The sequence below is a fragment of the Hordeum vulgare genome, chromosome 5H, assembly GCF_904849725.1.
Source record: "Hordeum vulgare subsp. vulgare chromosome 5H, MorexV3_pseudomolecules_assembly, whole genome shotgun sequence".
In the NCBI taxonomy this organism is placed as follows: domain Eukaryota; kingdom Viridiplantae; phylum Streptophyta; class Magnoliopsida; order Poales; family Poaceae; genus Hordeum; species Hordeum vulgare.
Genome location: NC_058522.1, coordinates 220963906 through 220982252, shown reverse-complemented (window position 1 = coordinate 220982252; position 18347 = coordinate 220963906).

Genomic DNA, 18347 nt, shown 5'->3' with positions numbered 1-18347 from the left:
CCACGACTCGCGTTATATAACATACCCGAGGTAAGTACCTTATCAATGCCTTTCCCCTGACGATACTAGACAAAGAGGTCCACTTGATTGGTACCCAGCCCACATGTTGTACGTCTTACGAGCACCGACTCTGGACAGTACCAACCATGCAGAGAGCAACGGTGTGACTGGAACTCATAAAAATGGCATAGTCGTCCTACCTGGCACGACCCCATCACGAGAGTGACCACACATCACTCCCGCCACTTGTAATGTGGCTCTTTGCTAGCACCGACCAGAGTAATTGACATAGCCCCGTCCCATAAGGGGTAATGTGGTCGTACTGGTAAGGTTGGGATGGTCGACACATCATATAGCTAATCCCATTTCCGAAACCATACTCACACAAATACCGGGTGCACCACTTCACCAAAAGTGGCCACCTAACTCATCATCACCCTCGGGCATTAGTGGGACCCGACAGGGTTTTCATAAACTCTTTGATTTATGTCATCAACATGCTCATGATAATACTACTTCTAACTTTACTTGTCAACATGATATTAGCATGACCCTCAAGGGGTAGGATCAAGCTCAATGCAAGTGGTCCGGGGAGCCATCGGTAAAATCATATCAAATGATTACCAGCACTTATGATCATATGCAACGTAAATACTTGATATCTTAACACGCAATATAACATATGCTCCGTCATGGTCAAAGGGCTGCTTGCCTTGGTCAGCTAGGTATCCGGGATGTTCGAGTTCTTCCGCTCCGATTCCCTCGTCACACGGATTTTCTATCGTCGATAAAACAATAAATAAGAAATAGCTCACACACAAACAGATCACAAAGTCATTTTAAAAATGTTGTTTATTGTTGATAAATCTAAGTTGTCATTTCGAAAAATATTTGCCTCAAATTCTCTTGAAGGAACATTTTTAAAATTAGCCAAACAGAAGCAAAACTATTCCAATTTAGTCCTTTTTATTATTGTAAAACAGAATAGTTGTAGAAAAATTCATCAAATCATATTATTAAATACTGCATATTTTTAGAAGAATAACATTGGAAAAATTATATTTTTACATTGGCTAGATATTTTTATAAAAATCTTTGAAATCAGATTTTTAAAAATAAAGAAAAATGGGCTAAGCCCCTGGCCTGGCTCGGCCTGGAGCTGGGCTAGCCCAAGGCCAGCTATAGCTTGCCCAGGCGCGCGCGCCGTCAGGTTTGAACATGACGTGCTGGGCCACCGACAGGTGGGGCACACCTGTTGGGGTCGTCTCCTACCTCTGGCCACAGAGGAGGAGGGACACGCCGGCAAGGCTACCGACTCTCTCAAGCCCCAACAAGGACTGGAATGGGTTCGCCATGACGTCGCCTACCTGCTGGTGGTCGGAACAACGTGGAGAGGCAGGGGTTCGCCGGCGACGAGATGGCCGTGTCGGAGGAGTTTCAGGAGGTGGTCGAGGAGGTGGCTAGAGACACGGAAATGCTCGGGCGAGATGGGGGAAAGCTTCCTGGGGTTGAGGGGATCAGTTTGGCGGGTCGAGGGGTGCAGGAGCCGTCGTGTAGCCGGAGATCGACCGGATATTTGAGGCGGAGGGGCCTCGGTCAATCTCGAGCACCGGGTCTCTGCTGGTTTGCTGGGGTGGCTAGGGAGGTGCTAGTGGTCGTGGTGAAGCTATCTGAGGGGTGCAGGAGCGAGGGGAGGGCTATTTATAGGCCCGCGACGGTGAGCCGATTCGGGAGCTCCGGTGACTCACCGTGGCGTGCATGAGGGTCCACAGAGGGGCTGGGGTTGAAACGCGGTCTCAGGACATGGTTTTGGACTGTCAGAACCATCTGCTGCAGAGGGAGAGAGGGCGGAGTCGAGCATCCGTGGCCGCGCAACCTTGGCTGGTTCTGGTGCGCGCGGGCACGCGTCGCACATGCTCTAGCACGGGGGAGGAGGGACCCTGAGGGTTGCTCGATGCAGAGGGGTTGTCGGGGAAGAGTTTGGACACCTCAGGGGAGGCTGGAACTGGCCGAGAGCATCGCCCCCACCTTGGTGGCTTCCTGTAGCGCGCCCAGAGCGCAGTTTTGGCATGCCACGACATGGTAGTGCGCTGTGAGGAAATTTGGACATGTCTAGCATGTACTGACACTGGATGGGAGTGTGGCTATCCATTTGGGTCTCGTGGGAGTTCGGTTGGTGAAGGGAGACAAGAAATACTGCTGCTGTCAGCCTTGAGCTGAAGCCTAAATTGGATATTTTGGCCTTTCCACTTTGAAACAGTGAGGGGCCAGTTGACTCGGGTTAGATATGGATATTGGCCACCTAATCTATGCGTTTGGAGCAAAGGGGTTGGGTTTAGCTGTGGCTAAGGTGGGTTTTCCCTATCTGTCAGAAGTAGCTCGACAGTGGTTTGAGGGGGTTGGACCCCACCACTGGTGCTGCAACTTAACAGGTTTGGGTTTGGTGCTAAAACATGGGGTTTCACCAAGTTTGAGCTCCATTGGACAAGTTTAGCTTTATAAACTTGAAAACACTTCAATTTGACCAGATCTGTCCCTTCCAAAGAGAGTGTGGGCAAACTAAGTCCCACAAATACCATTTGGGTGTGGAACCCTCATTTGAGGTATTAGGCACTCCTGCAAAGTTTCAGCATCATTGGATAAGCGTTGCTATGTAGAGTTGCTCTAACTTCAATCTGGACGGAAGGGGTTTTGGGGTTATTTGGGGTCCTTAGTCACCTTGGATCAAGGTGAAACTTTATGTGGACACAAAATATGGCTTAGGGATACTACTGGAATTTTCTAGGATTTTATTGAGAATATTTCCTTTGGAAAAATTTCAAAAGGTCAAAATAGACAGAAATGGCTTCCAGGGTTTTATTCAAATAATTATAATATAAAATAGGGTTTAAAATCTTATGTATGGAAAATATATGTCCTTCTCATCATCTCCAAATTTAATCAGATTTTTCTAAGGCAAAAAAGTATTTTCCCAAGTAGGAATACCAATTCTGGCCTTAGAAATGGACATGCAATTTAATTAGGAAAATAATTCTAAAAATAATTATTTTGTGGTTTTAGGGCACTAAAATGAAGTTAAAATCAGATAACCAACTTTGGGTAGAAACACTTCTTGCCATCAAGGGCATGTTGTGTAACTCAAAGTAGGGTTTTACCTTAATCAGAAACATGTAAAGGCTTTTGGAAATAAATCAATATTGTGAAATGGGGTTTTTCATCACATGATCAAACAAACAAGCATACAATGACAATCCTGGCACTCACATCAAACACACAAGCATACAATGACAAGCTAAGATTTTTGCATTATAGAGAAGTGGTAGTAAAAACAGGGTGTGACAGACCTATCCCCCCTACAAGAATCTCGTCCCCGAGATTCCTAAGCTAGGTGCTAAAAAGGTCCAGAAACTCAGATCGGAGATAGCCTTCACGCTCCCATGTTGCTTCGGCTTCGGTGTGGTTGCTCCACAGAACCTTGAAATACTTGATGGTGCGGCTTCTCGTGCAACGCTCAGCTTCATCCAGAATGCGGATCGGCTTCTTGCGGTAGGTGAGATTAGGCTAAAGGTCAATGGCATGGTGGTCAATGTCCTTGTAAAGATCGGGACGATTTGGCGCTTGAAGACACTTCTGAAGTTGTGACACGTGGAAGACGTTCTGCACACCCGAAAGTTCTGGAGGTAGCTCCAACTGATAAGCAACTTCTCCACGCTTTGCCGTGATCGTAAAAGGTCCAATGAACCTTGGAGTGAGTTTCCCTTTAACGTGGAAACGCTTGGTTCCCTTGAGAGGTGTGACATGGAGGTACACCAGGTCTCCGGGAATGTACTCCACATCCTTGCGACGAGAATCCGCATAGCTCTTTTCTCGTGACTTGGCTACCTTTAGATTCTCTCGGACCAGTTGCACCTTCTCTTCTGCCTTATGCAAAACTTCCGGCCCGAAAATTAGTCCTTCTCCGGTTTTGTACGAGTTGAGCAGGGTGCGGCACTTTCGTCCGTACAACACTTCCAACGGGGCCATATGGAGACTGGACTGGTAGCTGTTGTTTTATCAAAACTCAGCGAACGGTAGACAGTCTTCCCATTTGGCTCCATGCGCCAAGACGCATGCCCAGAGCATATCTTCAAGTATCTAATTCACTCTTTCCGTTTGTCCGCCCGTTTGCAGATGGAAAGCGGTGCTGAAAGAGAGCTTGGTTCCGAGGGCTTCTTGGAACTTTTTCCAAAATCTTGAGGTGAACTGCATGCCTCGGTCAGATACAATCTCCTTGGGAACTCCATGAAGGCTTACAATATGCTCAATATAGAGACTAGACAACTTGTTCCCATCATAAGTGGTGTTGACAGGAATGAAATGCGCCACTTTGGTCAAATGGTCGACAAAACCCATATAGAGTCATGCCCTCTGCTAGACCTTGGTAAGCCGGTAACAAAGTCCATGCCTATCTTGTCCCACTTCCATTCTGGCACTTTGAAAGGTTGTAGCAGTCCTTTAGATCGCTGATGCTCAGCCTTGACTTGTTGGCACACGTCGCACTTGGCAACATAAAACGCTATTTCCCTCTTCATGCCATGCCACCAGAATCTTTCTCAGAGATCTTGATACATCTTGGTACCAACAGGGTGAATAGAGTAGGGTGTATCATGTGCTTCCTGTAGGATCAAGTCCTTGAGTTCAGCCTTGTTGGGTATACATAAACGTTGCCCAAACCACACTACTCCTTGTTCATCCACCGAGAATCCTGGGGCCTTGCCTTCTTGAATCTTCTTCCTGATTCCTTCAATGCACTTATGACCCTTCTAGGCCTCCTTGATGTCGTCCACCAGCATTGGTTTGACTTCGAGGTTATCTAGGAATCCTGATTCTACTAGTTCCAACCCAAAGTTCTCCAATTCTTCATATAAGGCGGGTTGCCTTTCCTTGAGCATGACGTTCAAGGTGCTGGTCTTCCGGCTTAAGGGATCAGCCACTACATTGGCCTTACTGGGGTGATATTGAATGATGAGGTCGTAGTCTTTGATTAACTCCAACCATCTTTGTTGCCTCATATTCAATTCCCTTTGAGTGAAGATATATTTCAGACTTTTCTGGTGAGTGTATATTTCACATCGCTTCCCCAGAAGGTAATGTTGCCATGTCTTCAGGGCATGCACTACGGCTGCCAACTCGAGATTATTGGTGGCATAGTTCTCCTCATGCGGGCGTAGTTACCGTGACAGATATGCCATGACTCTGCCATCCTGCATTAGAATCCCACCGAGTACGGTCCTCGAGGCATCACAATATATCACAAACTCCTTGCTGATATCTAGAGTGGCCAATACCAGGGCGGTAGTTAATCTCTTTTTCAATTCTTGGAAGTTGGATTCACACTCCGGCGTCCATTCGAACTTCTTGCCTTTCTTCAAGAGCTGAGTCATGGGCGGAGCGATGCGGGAGAATCCTTCTACGAACTTGCGGTAATAACCCGCGAGTCCGAGAAAGCCCCTGACTTCACATCAATTGGCGATTCACAATTGGTTACCATAGGAATGTTGGAGGGATCAACTGCCAATCCACTCGCTGTCATGGTATGACCCAAGAATCCAACTTCTCTCAACCAAAATTGGCATTTGGTGAACTTTGGTATAAAGTTCGTGCTCTCGAAGCTTCTCCAATACAAACCTCAAGTGTTGCTCATGCTCTTCTTCGGACTTGGAAAAGATTAATATGTCATCAATGAATACGACGACAAACTTGTCCAGGTATTCCATGAAGACCTTATTCATGAGGTACATGAAGTAAGTTGGGGCATTAGTCAACCCAAAATACATGACAGTGCATTCATACAGACCGTACCGGGTCATGAACGTTGTCTTGGGTATGTCCTCGGGTCGGATCTTCAGTTGGTAATATCCAGATCGGAGGTTGATCTTGGAGAATACCTTAGCCCCATTTAGCTGATCAAACAAGTCTTCAATCTTGGGGAGTGGGTACTTATTCTTAATTGTGACCTCATTGAGAGAACGGTAATCGACGCAGAGTCTGATAGTCCCATCCTTCTTGGACACGAAAAGAAAAGGTGATCCCCAAGGTGACGCACTTGGACGAATAAATCCTTTCTTGAGTTGCTCATCCAACTGCTTCTTCAACTCCGCTAGCTCTTCGAATCCCATCATGTAAGGATTCTTGTAGATAGGACTCGATCCGGGCATTAGCTCAATGATGAAATGAATGTCTCGGTCAGGAGGCATCCCTGGTAGCTCATCAGGAAAGACGTCCGGGTATTCACAGACTATTGGCACTCGATCGAGTTCTTCCTCGGACAGGTTGTTAACCCGTGGTAGTCAAGCGGGTACTCGCTCAGAGACATACTTGACTTTGACCCCTTAGTCACTTGTCATGGTAATGGCCCTGTTGGCACAGTCCAAGATGCTTTGATGCTTGGCCAACCAATCCATGCCGAAAATTACTTCTAGGCCTTGCGACATAAACGTAATGAGATCCGCTGAGAAGATCGTCCCATTGATAACTATCCCGACCTTCCTACACCCTAGGTTGGTCCTCAAAACTGCTCCCAGGTTTGAATTGCCATATGCCCATGAAGCAAGGTAGGTTCTAAACCACATTTTTCTGCAAACTTTTGCATAACAAAAGAATAGGAAGCACCACAATCAAACAATATTGTTGCTAGGGTAGATTTGACGAGGAACGTACCCAGAATGCAGTCCGGGTCTTCCTGTGCCTCTTATGTGGAAATATGATTAATCCACCCCTTGTTGTGATACTGTTGATTGTGGGGAGCCTGATTTTTGCCTAGTGCTCGTTGGCCTGGATTTGGCGCGTTGGGGCGCTGAGCATCGGGTTTCTTGTTGGGGCACTGCCTGGAATAGTGCCCTGTTTGTCCACATCCGAAACAGGTAACTTGCGCTGGAAGATTGGTCTTGATTCCACCGTTGTTCGACGAATTGCTTGTTGGCTTGGTGTTGACTTGCTGCCGAGGCTCGTAGTTCTGGCGAAATGTTGGATACTTGTACTGCTGCTGCTGATAGTTGGGTCTTGCTGGAGCTGACTGCCATGGTCGCGGCTTAGTGTTACTCGTTCCTCCACTACCCATTAGCTTGCGCTTATGGGTGTCGTCCATGGCATGATTCTTGTCTTCCAACATAAGGGCCTTATTAACCAGATCGCTGAAGGTCCGACATGCACAAACAACCAGCTGATACTAGAGTGACTGATGTAGTCCTTCCATAAAGCGCTCCACTTTGGCACCCTCAGTGTTGACGTCTTCACGCGCGTACCTTGACAAGAGGTTGAACTTCTGCAAATATTCCTTGATCCACTGCCTTGCCTTAAGGCTCGGAATTCCTGCTTCTTAATGGTCATCATTATGAGAGGAATGTGAGCAGCGCGGAATCCATCTTTGAATACAGCCCAATTGATCTGGAATCCATCCCACCAAGCTCTAGTTGTGCCTCCGAGACAGTGAGAAGCATAAAGAACTTTCACACGATCATCAGTGCACTTGTCCAACGCGAGGAGGTCTTTGAAAGTATGGATCCAATCATCGGCATCCAATGGTTCGGCCGTCTCTGTGAATATGGGTGGCGTAGTTCACATGAACTCAAAGAGATTTGGGCGACCATTGCCATTCCCGTTCTGCGGTGGGTTGTTCACCAAGGTTTGAGCCAGCTGCTGAATAGCGGCATTGTTGGCTTGATGCTCCTCTCGAAGAGCTTGAAGGAACTGAGCCATGGTCAAGCTTTCAGGAGGAGGCGGTGGCGGTGGAACATCATCTTGCTGCTCGTGGTGATCTCCAGCTTGAGCTTCCCCTCCGGTTCCCTGCTGCTGACCTGAAGAGGCAGAGTCGGGGTTGCCGAAGGTGCTGTTGCGAGTTGCATTCACCATCCTGTCAGGCGAGTAGACAGGTCAATTTGCCGAACTGGCTAAAATCATAAGGGATGATGCTCTAGTAAAGAGGGGGGGGGGTCTGGTGTTGTGCTAGTGTGAAAATTTTAAGCCAATGGTTTTGAAAAGAGCTACTGCATTAGATTAAAAACAAGCGATGTAGTCGCTCACAAGCTGCCTAAGGCAGAATGCGACTTGCCTCAAACAGGCTTACACAACACTCGTGGTTCATACAAACCGATACAAGAACTCTTACGCTTAGGGGTACATCCTAATTGCCTATGCTGCTAAAGCTAAGCGGCCGACTGCGCGGTCTCATAAGCGGGTTTTGCGGGATCTTCGTCTTCATCTTCATCTTCATTAGTTCTTCCCTTCTTTGAAGGAGTAGGAGAAGGAAGCGGACCATCACGGCGTGTCTTGGTTGGCGAGGTAGCGAAGAGTTCGGTGTACTCTTCCGCGGTCAAGCGACGACTCTGCAGAGGAGTAGCCTGAAGCGGTGGTATTCCTCCTCGGAAAGCTAAACCTGGTGGTCCTATGGGTGCCCCTTCCTTCTTCACCTTGCGGTTCTTCATCTTCTCCGTGCGAAGCTGATCCTTGACTTGGTGCAGCTCTTGGCGGATCCTAGTTGACTCCTAGCTCAAAAGGTGCGTCAAAGTGTTGGAGGAGAGACTGAAGTAGGTCCGAAACCTCAGTGGCATCGCGTCCTCGGAAGATGGGTTGAGTGTCCAACTCCCGTCTACCCCATCCTTCACAAAATGTAGGTGACGAGTAGCTGGCTCGTCAGCCATCTTGGGAAGGATGTCGCGGAGTCGCACGAGCGCCTCTCGTGCCGCGGTCTCCACTGCCAACATCAGATCTTCCATGTGTGGCCCTTCAAAGAACCAACTAGTCGGGGAGTCATTAGCCTTTACTATCACGTCCACGTGATATTCCTTAGTGTTGGTGTTGACCCAGTGCTCGTGGTAGAGGAAGATGGGCGTGCGGCATACTTGACACTTCTCGAGGCTATCACTCAAAAGCAGAGGAAAGCCCGTCTCCAGAAGCATCTCAGGTACGGCGCCCATCTACAAGATGTAGAGGAGAGAGTTAGAAAGTTTTTAGTGGGTGCAGAATCTCAGGTTAAGGTCTATGGGCACTAGTCGTCTCGGCTTTCGTCCATACTACCTAAGGCTTCCTATAGTCAGGATGGCTCCGATACCACCTCTGTGGGGACCCCGACTTACGGGTCGAGATCGTCGTGCTGAGTGATCCCAGAGTTCAATGCTCACCGAACACAAATATCGAATAAAAGAGTCTTACATCCAAGTACTGATTATTACAACACATGACCGAATCGTCAAGTTCACAAGGTAGGGCCTAAGGCCAAATCACTCTCATACAACTAGTAGCAAAAAACATAGGGGCTAAGCGGGTGCCCATGCCATCAATCCTACACCGATAGGCATTCTGACTCAGAAGCGTCCTAGTTCGCAGGGGCGTCTCCTTAGACATACTCATCTCCAAACTCTGGTCCCTCCATGTCTGGTCAATAACATAACGAGTGGCAAGCCAATGAGTACTTTGAATGTACTCGCAAACAGCCCATGCTATGAACAATGAAAGTGAAGGATAACAATATCATGCATCTTTGGTGCATTTCATCGGGGTGGAATGATCATGAATATGCATCAAGTTAGAAAATTTATTTTGAAGAACAGGTTACAGATATCAATATATCTGCCAAGGGCTGAGCCATCCAGTATCACCCTATATGCCAAGTCACCAAACTTGGTCATATCATTACTTCCATAACAACACCTTTTTCATCACCACACACACACACACTTGGTTTATGCAGAAATAACTGGACGCAGTTTAAGCAGGATTACCCAACTGTCCTTGACCGTGGATATGGCTATTCGAATAGTTTTACACTCTACAGAGGTAGTACGATGGACCCACAAGATCCGGGATACTTCCGTGTCATCCACGACTCGCGGTATATAACATACCCGAGGTAAGTACCCGATCAATGCCTTTCCCCTGACGATATTAGACAAAGAGGTCCACTCGATTGGTACCCAGCCCACATATTGTACGTCGTACGAGCACCAACTCTGGATAGTACCAACCATGCGGGGACCAACGGTGTGACTGGAACTCTTAAAAATGGCATAGTCATCCTACCTGGCACTATCCCATCATGAGAGTGACCACACATCACTCCTGCCACTAGTAATGTGGCTCTTTGCTAGCACCGACCAGAGTAATTAACATAGCCCCGTCCCATAAGGGGTATCGTGGTCGTACTGGTAAGGTTGGGACGGTCGACACATCATAAATCTAATCCCATTTCCGAAACCATACTCACACAAATACCGGGTGCAACACTTCACCAAAAGTGGATACCTAACTCATCATCACCCTCGGGCAATAGTGGCACCCGGCGGGGTTTTCATAAACTCTTTGATTTATGTCACCAACATGCTCATGATACTACTACTTCTAACTTTACTTGTAAACATGATATTAGCATGACCCTCAAGGGGTAGGATCAAGCTCAATGCAAGTGCTCCGGGGAGCCATCGGTAAAATCATATCAAATGATTACCGACACTTATGAGAATATGCAACTGAAATACTTGATATCTTAACATGCAATATAACATATACTCAGTCATGGTGAAAGGGTTGCTAGCCTTGGTCAGCTAGGTATCCAGGGTCTTCAAGGTCTTTCGCTCCGATTCCCTCGTCACACGGATTTTCTATCGTCGATAAACAATAAATAAGAAATAGCTCACACAGAAACATATCACAAAGTCATTTTAAAAATGTTCTTATTATAGATAAATCTAAGTTGTCATTTTGAAAAATATCTGCCTCAAATTCTCTTGAAGGAACATTTTTAAAATTAACCAAACAGAAGCAAAACTATTCCAATTTAGTCCTTTTTATTATTGAAAAGCGGAATAGTTGTAGAAAAATTCATCCAATCATATTATTAAATACTACATATTTTTAGAAGAATAACAGTGGAAAAATTATATTTTTACACCGGTTAGATATTTTTATAAAAAATCTTTGAAATTAGATTTTTAAAAATAAAGAAAAATGGGCTAAGCCCCTGGCCTGGCTCGGCCTGGAGCTGGGCTGCCCCAAGGCCAGCCAACAGCATGCCGAGGCACGCGCGTCGTCAGGTTTGAACCTGACATGCGGGGCCCTGCGGTCAGTGGCTGTGGACAGGGCGGGGGAGGAGGGTGGGCCACTGACAGGTGGGGCACACCTGTTGGGGTCGTCTCCTACCTCTGGCCAGAGAGGAGGAGGGACACGCCGGCGAGGCTGCCGACGCTCTCAAGCCCCAATAAGGACTGGAATGGGTTCGCCATGACGTAGCCTATCTGCTGGTGGTCGGAACAACGTCGGAGAGGCAGGGTTTTGCCGGCGACGAGGAGGCCGTGGTGGAGGAGTTTCGGGAGGTGGTCGAGGAGGTTTCTAGAGACACAGAAATGCTCAGGCGAGGTCGGGGAAAGCTTCGTGGGGTTGAGGGGGTCAGTTTGGTGGGTCGAGTGGCACATGAGCCGTCGTGTAGCCGGAGATCGACCGGAGCTTCGAGGTGGAGGGGCCTCGGTTGATCTCGAGCACCGGGGCTATGCTGGTTTGCTGGGGTGGGTAGGGAGGTGCTAGTGGTTGTGGTGAAGCTATCTGAGGGGTGCCTGAGCGAGGGGGAGGGCTATTTATAGGCCCGCGACGGTGAGCCTATTCGAGAGCGTCGGTGACTCACCGTGGCACGCATGGGGGTGTAGAGAGGGGCTGGGGTTGAAACCACGGTCTCAGGACATGGTTTTGGACTGCCAGAATCATCTACTGCAGAGGGAGAGAGGGAGGAGTCGAGCATCCGTGGCCGCGCAACCTTGGCCGGTTCTGGTGCGCGCGGGCACGCGTCGCACGAGCTCTAGCGTGGGGGAGGAGGGTCCCTAAGGGTTGCTTGACGTAGAGGGGTTGTCGGGGAAGAGGTTGGATACCTCGGGGGAGGCTGGAACTGGCCGAGAGCATTGCCCCCACCTTGGTGGCTTGCTGTAGCGCGCCCAGAGCGCAGTTTTGGCATGCCACGGCATGCTGGTGCGCTCTGAGGCACTTTGGACGTGTCTAGCATGTCCTGGCACTCGCTGGGAGTGTGGCTAGCCGTTTGTGTCTCGTGGGAGCTTCGGCTGGTCAAGGGAGACAAGAGATACTGGTAATGTCAGCCTTGAGCTGAAGCCTAAATTGGAGATTTTGGCCTTTCCACTTTGAACTAGTGAGGGGCCAGTTGACTGGGGTTAGATATGGATACTGACCACCTAATATATGAGTTTGGGGCAAAGGAGTTGGGTTTAGCTATGGCTAAGGTGGCTTTTCCCTATCTGTAAGAGGGTGCTCGACAGTGGTTTGAGGGGGTTGCACCCCACCACTGGTGCTGCAACTTAACAGGTTTGGGTTTGGTGCTAAAACATGGGGTTTCACCAAGTTTGAGCTCCATTGGACAAGTTTAGCTTTGTAGACTTGAAAACACTTCTATTTGACCAGATCTGTCCCTTCCAAAGAGAGTGTGGGCAAACTAAGTCCCACAAATCCCATTTTTGGTGTGGAGCCCTCATTTGAGGTATTAAGCACTCCTCCAAAGTTTCAGCGTTATTGGATAAAGTTTGCTATGTAGAGTTGCTCTAACTTCGATCTGGACAGAAGGGGTTTTGGGGTTATTTGGGGTCCTTAATCACCTTGTATCAAGGTGAAACTTTATGTGGACACCAAATATGGCTTAGGGATACTAATGGAATTTTCTAGGATTTTATTGAGAATATTTCCTTTGGAAATATTTCGAAAGGTCAAAACAGACAGAAATGGCTTCCAACGTTTTATTCAAATAATTATAATATAAAATAGGGTTTAAAATCTTATGTATGGAAAATATATGTCCTTGTGATCATCTCCAAATTTAATCAGATTTTTCTAACGCAGAAAAGTATTTTTTCCAAGTAGGAACACCAATTCTGGTCTCACAAATGGACATGCAATTTAATTAGGAAACTAATTCTAAAAATAATTATTTTGTGGTTTTAAGGCACTAAAATGAACTTAAAATCAGATCACCAACTTTGGGTAGAAACACTTCATGCCATCAAGGGCATGTAGTGCAACTCAAAGTAGGTTTTTACCTTAATCAGAAACATGTAAAGGTTTTTGGAAACAAATCAATATTGTGAAATGGGGTTTTCATCACATGATCAAACACAGAAGCATACAATGAAAATCATGGCACTCACATCATTAGTTTTGAATTTTTTTTAACAAGCTCAGATTTTTGCATTACACAGAAGTGGTAGTAAAAACAGGGTGTGACAGACCTATCCCCCTTACAAGAATCTCGTCCCCGAGATTCCTAAGCTAGGTGCTAAAAATTGAATAATATTTTAAGGGGGGTAGTGTTTGTCACAACCCAAAAATTGAATAATATTTTATGAAATAAAATATTGCCTAGAATAATTTTTTTGCGAAATAATTTGCTTGATGACTCTTTTCAAAACCTATTTCCAATTTGTTTTTCTTTTCTAGAGGCATTTTAAAGATCATTTAGTGCCCGAGTCCTTTCTTGAGATCCTTTTAAATTCTTTAGTTGATAAAATAGGGATATTATTTTTATTTTTGACATGTTTGTTTAAAATCTGAATTTCTATATTTTGTTTTTGATTTGTGAACCACTCTTTTTCCCTATGTATAAAGTTCTTCCCCAAGTGATTGTTTTTGAAAATTATGTTAGAACCTGAGTGCTTGCATCAAAACATTACTTTTCTTCTAACAAATTCATTGGAGATTTTCTTTTTAATATTTTTCCCAAAGTTTTTTTTATTCAAAAATTATTTTAATTTCCTTTAAGAGCCTGTTTTGTACTGCAACCTTTTGATAACTTTTTCTAAAAATTCTACAACAATTAGTGGGTGACATGTTATGTCCCTGGATCAAGTTTTTGTAAAACATTAGCCAAGTGTTTTGAAAAAGTTGAGCACATTAACTTTTTTTCTATTCTGGCCCAAATTGGAGTTTGTAGTACAACTCCTACTTATAATTTTCAAAAATTCTATAAAAAATTTGGGATGTCAAGTAGTGCGTCGGATTCAATTTTATGCCAAAACCCAACTTTGTGCTTTGGAAAAATTTAGCAAAACAATTCTTTTTCTGTTCTAGTCCAGTTTGGTACATTGTACTACAGCCTTATTTTTCCTTGTTTAATTGCCTTAAGATTTTGCATGCTTATAGAACACCATACCAAACCCTTAAGTTGCAAAGATGAGATCCTTTGGAATATCTTAGCCCAAGTTTTAATGTCCCCAAGTTTCTCACAAGAAATGGTTTTCTTCAAAAATTGTACAAACAAATTTATCCTTTGATACAATTAACTTATCCACCATGACTAACATCTAGAGAGACTCGGGGCAGGAAATTATTTGTGGGCGGAAATGACCATTTGATACCACTGGCAAACTGTTGAACACCTTGTGTTCATGAGCAGAAACATCATGGTCTTCTACCTGCGCTATGGAGTTTCTCCCCTGGTCAAACCCTTTTGTCTTGTAGCCTTGCCTGAGCCCCTAAGCCTAGCCTGATAACTTGTGAGTGATTCTCAGCCATTTAGGCCCCCCTGGCATTGTGTCGGGTAGGTGGCGAGCGTGCACAAAGCATTCCCAGAGCGTGAGTATGGCATGCCAGTACCCGAGTCGCCACGTCCCACCAACCCCTTAGCCTGGTCGTGCCTAGCATGAAGGGACGTGTCCCCCCAAGCCGCAGAGGCACTGCCGTGCCCTGTCACCCTCGTTGTGCCATCGCGGCGAGCTCTCTGGCAGCACATCTGCAGTCATGCCTCTCCTGCCATGGACAACGCCACCCGAGCCTCCTCCGTGTGCTAGCTCCTCCCAAGGACCACTCCCCTGCATCGCCTCTTGCCGTTAGCCATGCTGCCGCACCTGCCGCGCCTCGCAGTCGCCCCTGTCGCCCTAAGCGTCGCCAGGTTGACTCTCTCCAACGTTCTTATCCGAAGGCCACCGCGGAACCGCCTTGGCCGGCTATAAAAGAGACCCAGACCCCCTTGAGTAGTTGAGTAGCCTCCCGAAGCCAGAGCCCTCTCCCCCTCGCCGCAATTCGACGGGAGCTCACTCTGTGATCACCTCCGGCAGCAGCACCCACCGCCATCCCCCTGTCCCATTCGGCTAGTCCACAACCTCTCCCTCCTTCCTAGAGCCCTCCTCTAGCCCCTACTGCACCGAGGGATCCATTCCGGCCCCCAATTTGTCTCGGGAACAACCGGCGATGAAGCCCCCCTCCCGTCCGACGATGCCGTCTGCCATGGCCACCGCCCGGCCTAGCTCCGTGTCTTCCACAGGTCCTCCCTAGTTCCCTGAGAGGCAGCCCATTCCCCTAAGCTTGTCGGCGTGTCGAGCTCCATGGATGACGCCCTCTAGCACCGACAATATTTGCCGGAGTGAGCCTTAGGTCATGATGCGGGAGGAACGTGAAGAACCCGACATGTGGTCCCCACCTCTCGATGAGAGGGAGTCGTTGCCCGTATGGCGCTACCCTGCTGGTGTGTCTCCCTGCAGGTAAGCGTCCTAGCGTGAATACGCTTTCAGTTTCAGGAAAGCATACTCTCAACGAAGCGTTTTCTATCATAATTGATTTTTAAAACAGATTTAATCAGGAAGTTTGACTCCTCATAAGTTTTTATTTACAACTCCAAATCAATTGATTCTTTTTCCTACCTCTCTAAAATTTCCTCTAGTTTGTTTACAAATTTACTTAAAAAATATTCAAACAACTTTTATGTGATATTTTGTATTTGTTTATTAATTTAGATATTTTTCAAAACAGGACTTGGAGAGAGGAGGCTTACTTCAAGATTTTGGGGTACACATCACCCTCCTCAAACTCCAATGGCAAGCATCTTGAACTCTGGTTTGCATAAAGTTGTGTGATGTTTTGATGTGATGTTTTGAATGCGTTATTTTCGTTTTGTTGATAAAGAACCCCGCATAAAATCATATCATGGCACGGACGCATGAGATAAGGATGTTATTGATTTTATGTGATGCAGAAGGTAAGTGGATACTACCCCATGCCTCGTATGACATGCTGGTCCGGAAAACCTCGGAGGGAGATTTGTCGTGGATATCCTGTGGGATGAGAGTGGTTAGTGAGAGCATACCGAGATGTGATGGTAGTAACACTGAGATAATTATTTCAGCAAGACTGTGTGGTACTACCCTTGTAGGAAATCTTAAACCTCCTATGTCGATCGTAGACGAGTCTTGTCGATATGTCACCTTATCCTTCGTGCTGCCACAAGTCTTCCCGAAAAGGGATATGGTTTAGTAAGTCGTAAACCTATTACCAGGTACGCACCAAGTAGAGGGGCCACGATGAAGGTATCCATGGCCCTGGCCTAAATCCAGTCATCCGGTCAGGGGACATGGGTGTTTCCGGTCTAAGACTGAGAGGGAAGAGCTCTTCCCTTGTAGCGCATGGTATAAATTTGATCCCATGCTAGTTGAGGTTGGAGCCTCCCCGTCTTATGGTTTTTCCCTGGCAGCGTAGTCCGGGTGAAGCCGGACTTCGCGGGGGTAAAAATGGGTGTGTACTGGTTCTGAGTGTTTACTTCTGAGATACCGTACGCGGGATTAGTCTGAGTGACTATTGGAACCCGTGGGTTGTGGGTACAGAGTACACCCTCTGCAGAGTCAAAACTATTCGAGTAGGCGTGTCCACGGTCGAGGACGACTGGTTGACTAGTCAAGTGTCGGTCTTCGGAGGAAGTTAACAAAATCGTGGGACTAATCATGAAATATGGTGGATGATCATAACTATTATTTTTACTGTGGACTAACCCCTATGATTATGTTTATCGAATATCCCTCGAACGGTTTTACCTCCTGGATATTCAATATTGATTATTGTCCCATATAAGCCCTTTCTGTGGTGTCGCTTAGATGCCCGACTGCGGCATGTTTATTATTAATATAAGCCCTTTCTATGGTGTCACTTAGATGCTCGACTGTGGCAACTGTTATTTATTTGATATAATCCATTTCTATGGTGTCGCTTAGATGCCCGACTGTAGCAACTGCTATTACTTGCATATGAGCCCTTTAGGTGGTGTCGCTCCGACGCCCAACTGCGGCAAGTATGCTATTACTTATTCATTGTTACCCTTCGTTGATGGTCTATACACCATTAGTGGAAATAGTTTTATGCATGAATGCATCCCTGAATTAATGCTTATGGCAAGATTAAGTTATTAAGTGGATTATGCATTCATCCTACTTGTTTTAACTTATTTGTTTTCTTGATGTTTGTGAGTACATTCAAAGTACTCACTAGCTTGTCCCTAGTTATTGTCTTGGCCAGATTGTGTTCGGAGAAGAGCACGATGCCGTCATCCCCGGAACCCAGGAGTCTCGGATAGTAGCCTTGTGAGATAGGAACGTATCCTGGCCAGCTCTTCATATGGGAATGGAGTCCCATGGGCACTGGAGAGTCCTCTAGTCGCTTCCACCGTCAACCTCAGATTTTTGTCCAAACGAGTAGACCTTCATGGTCTTGTAACCCAGATTTTGTATTTTGCTTGGATTTTCTATATCAAGTGAATGTTCACTAGCTAACAGTAGTCCTGGGGCTGGTGAACACAGAGACCTGTTTTCTGTAAATTATTTCTCAAAAACCGGTCGCTACACATAGTGTGTCTTCGAGAGGTGCTGCCACGTCGGGAAAGAAAGGCAAATTCTGTAAAGTCCACCCTTATAAAAAGGGAAATCCATGGATTTGCTCGTATCCCAGCTATTACTTCCCTCTTCTTTCGCCCCCTCCGCCTTTCTCTTTGTGCCATGCACAGCCCCCAAGCCACTCCATCATTTTCTCTGTCGTCCGTATTCGAGCTCGTAATGGCGCCCAAGCAAGCGTCATGCATCGCGGCCTCCAGTCCAACAAAGCAGGCCAAGAGGGCGAACAACACCAAAACGAAAGCGAGGAGGGAGGGACTGGCGACCGCACGGAGGAACATCATCGTCTTATTCCCCTCTGCTAATGTGGAAGGACCTCGTCTCGAGGTAGATTCTGATGTGGGGGAGGAAGACCAAGGTGCACCCGGTGCCACATGTTGTCGGTGTATGAAGAAATGGGGCCCTTAGTACCCAGAATTGTACACACGCAACATCGGCCTCCAAGGCCGGCAAGACCTTGACAGACAACACCAACCTATAAGCAAAATAAACAAGACCAAGACCTGGAAAGCAACCTTGTCAAAAGAGAGAAGACTTGGAAGTTATCGCGGCCGACAGGACAACTCCATATCTCCACTTCTCCACCTCATCAAGCTAGTTGTCAATATTAGTGAGGTCTTAAGCGGGCATGCGGTTAGGTCGGTCTCGTGAGAGGCTGATGACAATAGTCAGAGACAT